We start from the raw sequence: 15786 nt of genomic DNA on the forward strand, positions 1-15786 counted from the left end.
CATCTAGTTTCATTTCCATTGTCACGTTAATATTCACCAAGAAGGTTAGGTTAGATCTTCTTGGTAGGTAGGTATTCACAGTAGTAATATTATCACAGTTAATATTATCAGAACCAGTTCTATGTAACTTGCCTCGTTCGCACGGCTTTCTGATGAGTTTTGCTTATCTTAATATTAGTCTTGCCCAAATATGCGAGATTCTATTTACTGGGGACTTAAAAACGTATGGGATAATAAAAGTTATTCTTTTTTCACTCGTGTTGATATTTTTTAATTGCTTTAAATTAATGCTGTAGATTTCTGTGACGTGCAAATGATCAATTATCTAAGCTTTATTTATATTTATTTCCTAAATTTTTGTTTGATATTTCATTTTATATTTACAGTTATCATAAAAATTCTTAAATTTATTTAATTCATACTTTCAACGGAATCATGTCTCATCCTAGGCAAATAACTCTTGAGTGCTTTGTCAAAATCAATTAAGTTAACCTCATTTTACATTACTCAGTTCTGAGTTTCAAATATTATTCAGTAAATAATTTCGCACTGAGTGCACGCTATCACAATTCACTTTCACGACAATAAAGGGCTGGATTGGCAATCTCAAGATCTTATCCTGTGCATTTTCAATTTTTTTTTTTCAGTTCATATTTACAGTTATCATAAAAATTCCTCTCTTAATAGACAATCAGAGAAAATCAAAGACTTTCTTTCTTTTCTTATTCTTGATTACATTATCTTACCCACTAATAATTCAAAAATCATACACTTTATAGCATTTTATTCTTCTTCAATTCTCTAAGAACTCTTACTAGGTTTACCATATGATTTTTTGCCCAAACCGGGAAAATTGTGAGAAAGTATTCACAGCAGAAAATAAGAAATCTACTACCATGATTGAAAGTAGTATTATTAATTGATGCTACTACTACTATGGTAAAGAACCTGTTAACAAAAAAACAACGAGTTAAAATAAATTTTTAGTGACTCAGCATACCTTATTCATTAATAGGTATCATGAGAGTCATTGCCGCCCAACCGGTTTAGTGATTAGAGTCGCTGACTACCGTACAGAAGGGCCCGGGTTCGAACCCCGGAGAAGACACGGATGTTTGTAAATACAGAGTGTTGGTGCGGCATGGGGGCACTTTAAATATGCGGCGGGCTGAAAGTCCTCTGGAAAGGGTAGTGGTAAAGAAGATGGGTGGGAGCATAGAGCTGTAATGTACTAGAGAGAGAAACGGCAACCCTGAAGGGGAACAGGAATGCGAACCACGTGACATTTGGAACATTTCCCAGATCGTATTTCCCGCGGATCTTCCTTACTATTACAGTTCTATGGAGAATTTGTGAGAAGCTAGTGTTTTGCATGTAAGCGCATTGTTTCGGACTTCAAAAATGATACTTTCGTGCTCCGCATATGGATGTAATTCCAGATATGTGAAAGATGGAGGAGTAACATTTCACAACTGAGCTTTTTCTAATGTTTTAAAACCTAATTTTATAAAATGTAGAGGTTTTTTTATCCACTCTACTTGCCTTTTTCTAATAAAAAATAGATTTTCTAATTTTATATAATGTATGCATTTAAATAAAAGTATCTTAATATATATGTATGTTTCTAATAAATGTTTTCTGAAAAAAATGTTAAAATTTTAGTAATACAATATAATTTTAATTAGTCTAGTATTCTGCTTTGGCGACATTTTTTATACGCCAACAGACTGCTTTGAATACGTTTGTTTATATATTCTTTGTATGCGTTTGCTCATGCGGACATGTGCGAAGTAGTAATGTATGTATTTAATACTTGGTAAAGTTGATGTAACACTGTGTAAGGACTGCATAAAATTATGTTTTTTGGGGGGGAACATGAATGACTTTATTTATCCCCTTTTCTTGCATCCAAATATAAAAAATTTGCAGTGGCGTAGCTAGGGTGGGGCAAGGGGGGACATTTGTCCCCGGGCACCAAATTCATGCTACGAAATTTTTTAATGAAACGTTTTATTTTCTTGGCACACAGAAAGGGGCGCAAATTCTTCAAGTGTCCCCGGGCGCTGGAAACTCTAACTACGCCCCTGCAAATTTGTTTACCTTCGGTGTATTGGTGTATTTAATTATAGCAAAGCACACTAGGGCTATCTGCCTAAGAGGAGGGATGCCTTAGTGGAGGAATTTCTAAGGGAAACTGGCTCGTATACACGTTACACATGGGGAAAACCACGAAAACACCCATGCAGCCAGCCCGTTCGCGGGATTCGAACCTCGAACCGAACTACCAGTGTTCAGCGACTTTAATGCTCGGCCGCTGGTGGGCTCTACTAAGAAAGACCACCAGGTATGTGAGATTGATGCAAACAGAGAAATAATAAGGACCAATACTAGACTGAGAACCAGCCATTTTGGAGGAATGAAAATTAATGAAGATTAAGAATTTGTTAAGTATTAAGAAAATAGCAATTATATAGCAGTTAAATTTCAAAACTTTAATAGTTTTAAGTTTCTTTTTAAAAATAATGAACATTATTTAAATTTTACCTTCTAAAATTATTTAAAATAAGTACGACTACATTGTGCAACTACTTTCAATGCAAACTACAACAGATTTACTAATCTTTATGCGATTCCCAAATTCCATAAAACACCATTAAAATTTAGATTTATAGCTAATGGAACTAATAATTACAAGAAAAATATAGACTATTATTTTTCAATTCAACTTAATAAAATCTGTAAATTTATTTTCAATGATTGTAACACTAATCATAACTATTGCTGGATCATTCATAATAACACTCCTGTCATTAATACCATTCATACCATTAACATCCAAAACATTAACTGCTATGATTTTGAAAACTTATATACCTCACTTCCTCTAGAAGAAATCTATACCAGTCTACTTGATCTACCAAAACTTTTCCCTAATATACTCAATATCATGACTCTTGACAAATGGAAAACCTACCTAAAATGCACACTTTTTCATAACTACATCAAGTTTCAAAATCAACTTTTTAAACAAGTCAGAGGATTGCCAATGGGCTTACATTCCAGCACCTCGATCTGTAATATCTTTTTATTTGTCAAAGAATTTAACTTCCAAAAAAATCTACAACCACAAGAGTTAAATTACTACAAACACACCTACAGATTTATTGATGACCTTATTACAATTAATAATTTTGGTAAAATTGAAAACTCCGACATTTATCCGAATTGTCTTAAACTTAATAAAACTAATAATTCACAAAATAGCATAGACTTTCTAGATCTTCAAATCATTAACTACAAAAAAATTTTACTTTTTGACAAAACAAGAAACTTCAATTTCAATACTAACAAATTAATAAATTGGAACTCCAACATATCCAAAAAAGTAATTAACAATACTATAATTAATCAAATACAACGAATTAAAACTATATGCACAGATACAATAGATTTACAACGTGAAATTTTGATCCTTATCAAAATTCTCAAAAATAATCTAATTCCCTTTCAATTTATCAACCATTGCCTTAAAAGAGCAGGCGTTAAATACTCACTCTAAATCATTTAACTGATAGGGATATGATAATTTATTCCTAAACCTGAGAAGGCGGTATAAGTTGGATGACTGTCAGTTGAAAGATTTGTATATAGTGTAATTACTCAATTGTATATATTGTAAAAAGCTAATTGTCTTCAGACATATACTGTTACTATACTGTTACTAAAAAAATGGGCCTATTTCCTGCCTTTAGACTGTCTACTAGCTCTTGGATAGCGAAAATGCCTTTTTCCTTTCTTAAATTCTTAATCATTGCGACACGACAATTAGCCAGAAATTAATTAATTTCCATTCACTAGTATTTTTAAAAAAATCTTAACAGACGGTCTCTCTCAGATAAGAACTCCACAAAATACATCCCTCAAGAATTCCAAGTCCCACCCACTACCATAAATTTCTTCACCCAAGTCTTGCCGACTGATATAATTCAAAGCCCCTACTGCCGCTTAGAATTTTCGGACACCCTACACTTCTGAGTCAGACACGAAGAGAACACACTGCCAACTCCCCCACTAGAAAGAATGTAAGTTACTTAATACCTTTCTGGCCTTTATATCTTCATGTACATTCACTGATCTTATTTATATTATTTTCTATTTTATTTTTATATTATTTTTATGTTCTCTTTGATTTGTTTTTGCAAAGTTTGCATTATTTATCTTTTTTATAATCTTCTATGTTTATTTCAACTTTACTTTGATTTCGATTTCATAATGACAATTTCCAATGTTTAATTTCTACAAATAATATAGTACTCAAATACATAAAGATGACAGTGTCGGGGACGATTACTCGAGTTTTACAAGATTTCTCTACAGTAATTGATTTTTACTCCAAATTGAATTGACTAAAATGCTTCATGAGAATCAGTTCTTTGAGTAACAACTATTCGCGGAAATATTTGGCCTGACTAGAATTGCCGGTTTGGCTTTAATTTATAACTCGAGTAAAGACGAAACACTTTCATATTTACGTATTTCTATCAATTATTGATCATTGAACGGGAGTTGGTTTGTTCCCCTTGAAAAGTCAACTAATTTCCGATCAATGACAATAATTACATGTTTTAATTTTTACTTTTACAATTGTAATATTATTCTTCGTGATGATTTAACTCCAGTCCCCGTTAAAACATTATTAACATTTTGCTTTCAAATTACTTCAAAACATCTTTCAAAATATAACTTACCAGTATGGATGCACACTTTTAAAATAATTCTACTTTAATTAAACTTAGGAGATAATATAATCAATTAATCAATACGGTTTAGGAAATAAATTATTATTAACTAACTTTGCAGCAATTGCGCAAGTAATAATAACTTGTATTCGCACTAAATGGATTTAAGTTCATACAACATTTGATATGCTAAATAGCAGCTATTAGCGCTATTTATCTCTTACCTAATGTACCCACTTTATATATTATCTCCAACCTTTTTAAGTTTTAAAGTTCTTATACAAAAACTTTACTGTATTGAAGGTTAGCAGCCTCCTTACTTTTATATCTTGCTAGTTTAACTCATATTGAAATCACTAAATGTCATTCCACTAGATGACAAACTTGAAAATTTAACGCCATGCCTGCTACAGGTAAACCCAAAAAACAATTTCTATGAAAAACATTTAACTGTATTTACATGATTACATGCGGTACTTGACATATTAAATATATAGGACAGACTAAAAACAATCTTAACTTTCGAATCAATAACCATAGAGCTCAAATCAAAAAATTCAACGCACAAAAAAATAACATTAAAATAAGTACACCATCACAACTTAACACAGCAGAATTAGAACACTTTAAACACCATGACTTCAACTCTATTCAACTTCAGATACTAGATATAATACCCAATCACAAAACACGAATTTTTCAGGAATCTCTCTATATACTAAAACAACGTTCACTTTATCCATATGGACTTAACACTTATATACATAGTCATAGAGATACTTCTAAGAAGTCTATTTTCAGCCAATTTAAACTCTACAGCATCAAAACGCAGAGAGGAAAAAGAGGAAGCAAAATAAAAAATAATGCGAGATTTTTATCCACTTTGGATACACTTGCATTGAAAAAACAATTGAAATGTTTTTTTGACTCAGACTGTTTTCCCAAGAAACTTCTCAACTGGTTACACTCCTGTACTAATAAATTCCTTATCAAACTAAAAAAATTCATTCAAGAAAGCTACGACGACATACAAATCATTAAAGACATGATTCTTGATTTTAGTCTTTTCAGACTCTCTAATAGTCTCACTCAACGCAAAATTTATTTTAAAGTCAATTTTCTGCATCCGCAGTTTGACAATATTCATTTCTCAAGAATCATCAGAGATTGTAAAGATTACTTCCCCGCAGTTGACACTATACCAATGATTGCATTTAAATATCAAAGGACCTTAAGCAACTTGCTTACTAACCACCATGAAATAGATGAAACTGCAGAATGACATTGTAAGACACCAATTTACAGCAATTACGTAGATTCTCATCACCAGCACATAATTACTGGCAACCTGAATATCATACAAAACCATCAACTAAAAACACTAATGAGTTATGGTACAAAATTTAGACCAGTCAGAAACATGACTACAAATTACTGTTACAAGACTTTCGAAAACAACATCAACGAATTTATAGTTAAAGCAAGCTATCAACTGAATTTTCCCATAGATACCTTCTTAAAATGGAAAGCTAAAATTCTTCAACGCATATCCACAGAAATCAGTCACCTCAAATTTAAAAGTACACTGAACTGGTCGCAACTTACATCTGATATTAGTAAATTAAAACAGCTTTTTACTATTACAAAAATAGATAAAGCAACTAATAACTTTAGCATTATATGAAAACAATTCTACACTGAGATTATTCATAAAGAACTTCTCAACGCAACTACTTATCAATCAGCCAACCTTACAGAAACATCTATAATAAACAGGATTAAAACTTTTCATAAGAAACTCAATATTACTTTCAATGCAAACTACAACAGATTTACTAATCTTTATGCGATTCCCAAATTCCATAAAACACCATTAAAATTTAGATTTATAGCTAATGGAACTAATAATTACAAGAAAAATATAGACTATTATTTTTCAATTCAACTTTATAAAATCTGTAAATTTATTTTCAATGATTGTAACACTAATCATAACTATTGCTGGATCATTCATAATAACACTCCTGTCATTAATACCATTCATACCATTAACATCCAAAACATTAACTGCTATGATTTTGAAAACTTATATACCTCACTTCCTCTAGAAGAAATCTATACCAGTCTACTTGATCTACCAAAACTTTTCCCTAATATACTCAATATCATGACTCTTGACAAATGGAAAACCTACCTAAAATGCACACTTTTTCATAACTACATCAAGTTTCAAAATCAACTTTTTAAACAAGTCAGAGGATTGCCAATGGGCTTACATTCCAGCACCTCGATCTGTAATATCTTTTTATTTGTCAAAGAATTTAACTTCCAAAAAAATCTACAACCACAAGAGTTAAATTACTACAAACACACCTACAGATTTATTGATGACCTTATTACAATTAATAATTTTGGTAAAATTGAAAACTCCGACATTTATCCGAATTGTCTTAAACTTAATAAAACTAATAATTCACAAAATAGCATAGACTTTCTAGATCTTCAAATCATTAACTACAAAAAAATTTTACTTTTTGACAAAACAAGAAACTTCAATTTCAATACTAACAAATTAATAAATTGGAACTCCAACATATCCAAAAAAGTAATTAACAATACTATAATTAATCAAATACAACGAATTAAAACTATATGCACAGATACAATAGATTTACAACGTGAAATTTTGATCCTTATCAAAATTCTCAAAAATAATCTAATTCCCTTTCAATTTATCAACCATTGCCTTAAAAGAGCAGGCGTTAAATACTCACTCTAAATCATTTAACTGATAGGGATATGATAATTTATTCCTAAACCTGAGAAGGCGGTATAAGTTGGATGACTGTCAGTTGAAAGATTTGTATATAGTGTAATTACTCAATTGTATATATTGTAAAAAGCTAATTGTCTTCAGACATATACTGTTACTATACTGTTACTAAAAAAATGGGCCTATTTCCTGCCTTTAGACTGTCTACTAGCTCTTGGATAGCGAAAATGCCTTTTTCCTTTCTTAAATTCTTAATCATTGCGACACGACAATTAGCCAGAAATTAATTAATTTCCATTCACTAGTATTTTTAAAAAAATCTTAACAGACGGTCTCTCTCAGATAAGAACTCCACAAAATACATCCCTCAAGAATTCCAAGTCCCACCCACTACCATAAATTTCTTCACCCAAGTCTTGCCGACTGATATAATTCAAAGCCCCTGCTGCCGCTTAGAATTTTCGGACACCCTACACTTCTGAGTCAGACACGAAGAGAACACACTGCCAACTCCCCCACTAGAAAGAATGTAAGTTACTTAATACCTTTCTGGCCTTTATATCTTCATGTACATTCACTGATCTTATTTATATTATTTTCTATTTTATTTTTATATTATTTTTATGTTCTCTTTGATTTGTTTTTGCAAAGTTTGCATTATTTATCTTTTTTATAATCTTCTATGTTTATTTCAACTTTACTTTGATTTCGATTTCATAATGACAATTTCCAATGTTTAATTTCTACAAATAATATAGTACTCAAATACATAAAGATGACAGTGTCGGGGACGATTACTCGAGTTTTACAAGATTTCTCTACAGTAATTGATTTTTACTCCAAATTGAATTGACTAAAATGCTTCATGAGAATCAGTTCTTTGAGTAACAACTATTCGCGGAAATATTTGGCCTGACTAGAATTGCCGGTTTGGCTTTAATTTATAACTCGAGTAAAGACGAAACACTTTCATATTTACGTATTTCTATCAATTATTGATCATTGAACGGGAATTGGTTTGTTCCCCTTGAAAAGTCAACTAATTTCCGATCAATGACAATAATTACATGTTTTAATTTTTACTTTTACAATTGTAATATTATTCTTCGTGATGATTTAACTCCAGTCCCCGTTAAAACATTATTAACATTTTGCTTTCAAATTACTTCAAAACATCTTTCAAAATATAACTTACCAGTATGGATGCACACTTTTAAAATAATTCTACTTTAATTAAACTTAGGAGATAATATAATCAATTAATCAATACGGTTTAGGAAATAAATTATTATTAACTAACTTTGCAGCAATTGCGCAAGTAATAATAACTTGTATTCGCACTAAATGGATTTAAGTTCATACAACATTTGATATGCTAAATAGCAGCTATTAGCGCTATTTATCTCTTACCTAATGTACCCACTTTATATATTATCTCCAACCTTTTTAAGTTTTAAAGTTCTTATACAAAAACTTTACTGTATTGAAGGTTAGCAGCCTCCTTACTTTTATATCTTGCTAGTTTAACTCATATTGAAATCACTAAATGTCATTCCACTAGATGACAAACTTGAAAATTTAACGCCATGCCTGCTACAGGTAAACCCAAAAAACAATTTCTATGAAAAACATTTAACTGTATTTACATGATTACATGCGGTACTTGACATATTAAATATATAGGACAGACTAAAAACAATCTTAACTTTCGAATCAATAACCATAGAGCTCAAATCAAAAAATTCAACGCACAAAAAAATAACATTAAAATAAGTACACCATCACAACTTAACACAGCAGAATTAGAACACTTTAAACACCATGACTTCAACTCTATTCAACTTCAGATACTAGATATAATACCCAATCACAAAACACGAATTTTTCAGGAATCTCTCTATATACTAAAACAACGTTCACTTTATCCATATGGACTTAACACTTATATACATAGTCATAGAGATACTTCTAAGAAGTCTATTTTCAGCCAATTTAAACTCTACAGCATCAAAACGCAGAGAGGAAAAAGAGGAAGCAAAATAAAAAATAATGCGAGATTTTTATCCACTTTGGATACACTTGCATTGAAAAAACAATTGAAATGTTTTTTTGACTCAGACTGTTTTCCCAAGAAACTTCTCAACTGGTTACACTCCTGTACTAATAAATTCCTTATCAAACTAAAAAAATTCATTCAAGAAAGCTACGACGACATACAAATCATTAAAGACATGATTCTTGATTTTAGTCTTTTCAGACTCTCTAATAGTCTCACTCAACGCAAAATTTATTTTAAAGTCAATTTTCTGCATCCGCAGTTTGACAATATTCATTTCTCAAGAATCATCAGAGATTGTAAAGATTACTTCCCCGCAGTTGACACTATACCAATGATTGCATTTAAATATCAAAGGACCTTAAGCAACTTGCTTACTAACCACCATGAAATAGATGAAACTGCAGAATGACATTGTAAGACACCAATTTAGAGCAATTACGTAGATTCTCATCACCAGCACATAATTACTGGCAACCTGAATATCATACAAAACCATCAACTAAAAACACTAATGAGTTATGGTACAAAATTTAGACCAGTCAGAAACATGACTACAAATTACTGTTACAAGACTTTCGAAAACAACATCAACGAATTTATAGTTAAAGCAAGCTATCAACTGAATTTTCCCATAGATACCTTCTTAAAATGGAAAGCTAAAATTCTTCAACGCATATCCACAGAAATCAGTCACCTCAAATTTAAAAGTACACTGAACTGGTCGCAACTTACATCTGATATTAGTAAATTAAAACAGCTTTTTACTATTACAAAAATAGATAAAGCAACTAATAACTTTAGCATTATATGAAAACAATTCTACACTGAGATTATTCATAAAGAACTTCTCAACGCAACTACTTATCAATCAGCCAACCTTACAGAAACATCTATAATAAACAGGATTAAAACTTTTCATAAGAAACTCAATATTACTTTCAATGCAAACTACAACAGATTTACTAATCTTTATGCGATTCCCAAATTCCATAAAACACCATTAAAATTTAGATTTATAGCTAATGGAACTAATAATTACAAGAAAAATATAGACTATTATTTTTCAATTCAACTTAATAAAATCTGTAAATTTATTTTCAATGATTGTAACACTAATCATAACTATTGCTGAATCATTCATAATAACACTCCTGTCATTAATACCATTCATACCATTAACATCCAAAACATTAACTGCTATGATTTTGAAAACTTATATACCTCACTTCCTCTAGAAGAAATCTATACCAGTCTACTTGATCTACCAAAACTTTTCCCTAATATACTCAATATCATGACTCTTGACAAATGGAAAACCTACCTAAAATGCACACTTTTTCATAACTACATCAAGTTTCAAAATCAACTTTTTAAACAAGTCAGAGGATTGCCAATGGGCTTACATTCCAGCACCTCGATCTGTAATATCTTTTTATTTGTCAAAGAATTTAACTTCCAAAAAAATCTACAACCACAAGAGTTAAATTACTACAAACACACCTACAGATTTATTGATGACCTTATTACAATTAATAATTTTGGTAAAATTGAAAACTCCGACATTTATCCGAATTGTCTTAAACTTAATAAAACTAATAATTCACAAAATAGCATAGACTTTCTAGATCTTCAAATCATTAACTACAAAAAAATTTTACTTTTTGACAAAACAAGAAACTTCAATTTCAATACTAACAAATTAATAAATTGGAACTCCAACATATCCAAAAAAGTAATTAACAATACTATAATTAATCAAATACAACGAATTAAAACTATATGCACAGATACAATAGATTTACAACGTGAAATTTTGATCCTTATCAAAATTCTCAAAAATAATCTAATTCCCTTTCAATTTATCAACCATTGCCTTAAAAGAGCAGGCGTTAAATACTCACTCTAAATCATTTAACTGATAGGGATATGATAATTTATTCCTAAACCTGAGAAGGCGGTATAAGTTGGATGACTGTCAGTTGAAAGATTTGTATATAGTGTAATTACTCAATTGTATATATTGTAAAAAGCTAATTGTCTTCAGACATATACTGTTACTATACTGTTACTAAAAAAATGGGCCTATTTCCTGCCTTTAGACTGTCTACTAGCTCTTGGATAGCGAAAATGCCTTTTTCCTTTCTTAAATTCTTAATCATTGCGACACGACAATTAGCCAGAAATTAATTAATTTCCATTCACTAGTATTTTTAAAAAAATCTTAACAGACGGTCTCTCTCAGATAAGAACTCCACAAAATACATCCCTCAAGATTTCCAAGTCCCACCCACTACCATAAATTTCTTCACCCAAGTCTTGCCGACTGATATAATTCAAAGCCCCTACTGGCGCTAAGAATTTTCGGACACCCTACACTTCTGAGTCAGACACGAAGAGAACACACTGCCAACTCCCCCACTAGAAAGAATGTAAGTTACTTAATACCTTTCTGGCCTTTATATCTTCATGTACATTCACTGATCTTATTTATATTATTTTCTATTTTATTTTTATATTATTTTTATGTTCTCTTTGATTTGTTTTTGCAAAGTTTGCATTATTTATCTTTTTTATAATCTTCTATGTTTATTTCAACTTTACTTTGATTTCGATTTCATAATGACAATTTCCAATGTTTAATTTCTACAAATAATATAGTACTCAAATACATAAAGATGACAGTGTCGGGGACGATTACTCGAGTTTTACAAGATTTCTCTACAGTAATTGATTTTTACTCCAAATTGAATTGACTAAAATGCTTCATGAGAATCAGTTCTTTGAGTAACAACTATTCGCGGAAATATTTGGCCTGACTAGAATTGCCGGTTTGGCTTTAATTTATAACTCGAGTAAAGACGAAACACTTTCATATTTACGTATTTCTATCAATTATTGATCATTGAACGGGAATTGGTTTGTTCCCCTTGAAAAGTCAACTAATTTCCGATCAATGACAATAATTACATGTTTTAATTTTTACTTTTACAATTGTAATATTATTCTTCGTGATGATTTAACTCCAGTCCCCGTTAAAACATTATTAACATTTTGCTTTCAAATTACTTCAAAACATCTTTCAAAATATAACTTACCAGTATGGATGCACACTTTTAAAATAATTCTACTTTAATTAAACTTAGGAGATAATATAATCAATTAATCAATACGGTTTAGGAAATAAATTATTATTAACTAACTTTGCAGCAATTGCGCAAGTAATAATAACTTGTATTCGCACTAAATGGATTTAAGTTCATACAACATTTGATATGCTAAATAGCAGCTATTAGCGCTATTTATCTCTTACCTAATGTACCCACTTTATATATTATCTCCAACCTTTTTAAGTTTTAAAGTTCTTATACAAAAACTTTACTGTATTGAAGGTTAGCAGCCTCCTTACTTTTATATCTTGCTAGTTTAACTCATATTGAAATCACTAAATGTCATTCCACTAGATGACAAACTTGAAAATTTAACGCCATGCCTGCTACAGGTAAACCCAAAAAACAATTTCTATGAAAAACATTTAACTGTATTTACATGATTACATGCGGTACTTGACATATTAAATATATAGGACAGACTAAAAACAATCTTAACTTTCGAATCAATAACCATAGAGCTCAAATCAAAAAATTCAACGCACAAAAAAATAACATTAAAATAAGTACACCATCACAACTTAACACAGCAGAATTAGAACACTTTAAACACCATGACTTCAACTCTATTCAACTTCAGATACTAGATATAATACCCAATCACAAAACACGAATTTTTCAGGAATCTCTCTATATACTAAAACAACGTTCACTTTATCCATATGGACTTAACACTTATATACATAGTCATAGAGATACTTCTAAGAAGTCTATTTTCAGCCAATTTAAACTCTACAGCATCAAAACGCAGAGAGGAAAAAGAGGAAGCAAAATAAAAAATAATGCGAGATTTTTATCCACTTTGGATACACTTGCATTGAAAAAACAATTGAAATGTTTTTTTGACTCAGACTGTTTTCCCAAGAAACTTCTCAACTGGTTACACTCCTGTACTAATAAATTCCTTATCAAACTAAAAAAATTCATTCAAGAAAGCTACGACGACATACAAATCATTAAAGACATGATTCTTGATTTTAGTCTTTTCAGACTCTCTAATAGTCTCACTCAACGCAAAATTTATTTTAAAGTCAATTTTCTGCATCCGCAGTTTGACAATATTCATTTCTCAAGAATCATCAGAGATTGTAAAGATTACTTCCCCGCAGTTGACACTATACCAATGATTGCATTTAAATATCAAAGGACCTTAAGCAACTTGCTTACTAACCACCATGAAATAGATGAAACTGCAGAATGACATTGTAAGACACCAATTTACAGCAATTACGTAGATTCTCATCACCAGCACATAATTACTGGCAACCTGAATATCATACAAAACCATCAACTAAAAACACTAATGAGTTATGGTACAAAATTTAGACCAGTCAGAAACATGACTACAAATTACTGTTACAAGACTTTCGAAAACAACATCAACGAATTTATAGTTAAAGCAAGCTATCAACTGAATTTTCCCATAGATACCTTCTTAAAATGGAAAGCTAAAATTCTTCAACGCATATCCACAGAAATCAGTCACCTCAAATTTAAAAGTACACTGAACTGGTCGCAACTTACATCTGATATTAGTAAATTAAAACAGCTTTTTACTATTACAAAAATAGATAAAGCAACTAATAACTTTAGCATTATATGAAAACAATTCTACACTGAGATTATTCATAAAGAACTTCTCAACGCAACTACTTATCAATCAGCCAACCTTACAGAAACATCTATAATAAACAGGATTAAAACTTTTCATAAGAAACTCAATATTACTTTCAATGCAAACTACAACAGATTTACTAATCTTTATGCGATTCCCAAATTCCATAAAACACCATTAAAATTTAGATTTATAGCTAATGGAACTAATAATTACAAGAAAAATATAGACTATTATTTTTCAATTCAACTTAATAAAATCTGTAAATTTATTTTCAATGATTGTAACACTAATCATAACTATTGCTGGATCATTCATAATAACACTCCTGTCATTAATACCATTCATACCATTAACATCCAAAACATTAACTGCTATGATTTTGAAAACTTATATACCTCACTTCCTCTAGAAGAAATCTATACCAGTCTACTTGATCTACCAAAACTTTTCCCTAATATACTCAATATCATGACTCTTGACAAATGGAAAACCTACCTAAAATGCACACTTTTTCATAACTACATCAAGTTTCAAAATCAACTTTTTAAACAAGTCAGAGGATTGCCAATGGGCTTACATTCCAGCACCTCGATCTGTAATATCTTTTTATTTGTCAAAGAATTTAACTTCCAAAAAAATCTACAACCACAAGAGTTAAATTACTACAAACACACCTACAGATTTATTGATGACCTTATTACAATTAATAATTTTGGTAAAATTGAAAACTCCGACATTTATCCGAATTGTCTTAAACTTAATAAAACTAATAATTCACAAAATAGCATAGACTTTCTAGATCTTCAAATCATTAACTACAAAAAAATTTTACTTTTTGACAAAACAAGAAACTTCAATTTCAATACTAACAAATTAATAAATTGGAACTCCAACATATCCAAAAAAGTAATTAACAATACTATAATTAATCAAATACAACGAATTAAAACTATATGCACAGATACAATAGATTTACAACGTGAAATTTTGATCCTTATCAAAATTCTCAAAAATAATCTAATTCCCTTTCAATTTATCAACCATTGCCTTAAAAGAGCAGGCGTTAAATACTCACTCTAAATCATTTAACTGATAGGGATATGATAATTTATTCCTAAACCTGAGAAGGCGGTATAAGTTGGATGACTGTCAGTTGAAAGATTTGTATATAGTGTAATTACTCAATTGTATATATTGTAAAAAGCTAATTGTCTTCAGACATATACTGTTACTATACTGTTACTAAAAAAATGGGCCTATTTCCTGCCTTTAGACTGTCTACTAGCTCTTGGATAGCGAAAATGCCTTTTTCCTTTCTTAAATTCTTAATCATTGCGACACGACAATTAGCCAGAAATTAATTAATTTCCATTCACTAGTATTTTTAAAAAAATCTTAACAGACGGTCTCTCTCAGATAAGAACTCCACA

Source organism: Stegodyphus dumicola, chromosome 7, assembly GCF_044657685.1.
Source record: "Stegodyphus dumicola isolate Sdum_Otavi_A_Nest chromosome 7, ASM4465768v1".
Taxonomy (NCBI): Eukaryota; Metazoa; Arthropoda; class Arachnida; order Araneae; family Eresidae; genus Stegodyphus; species Stegodyphus dumicola.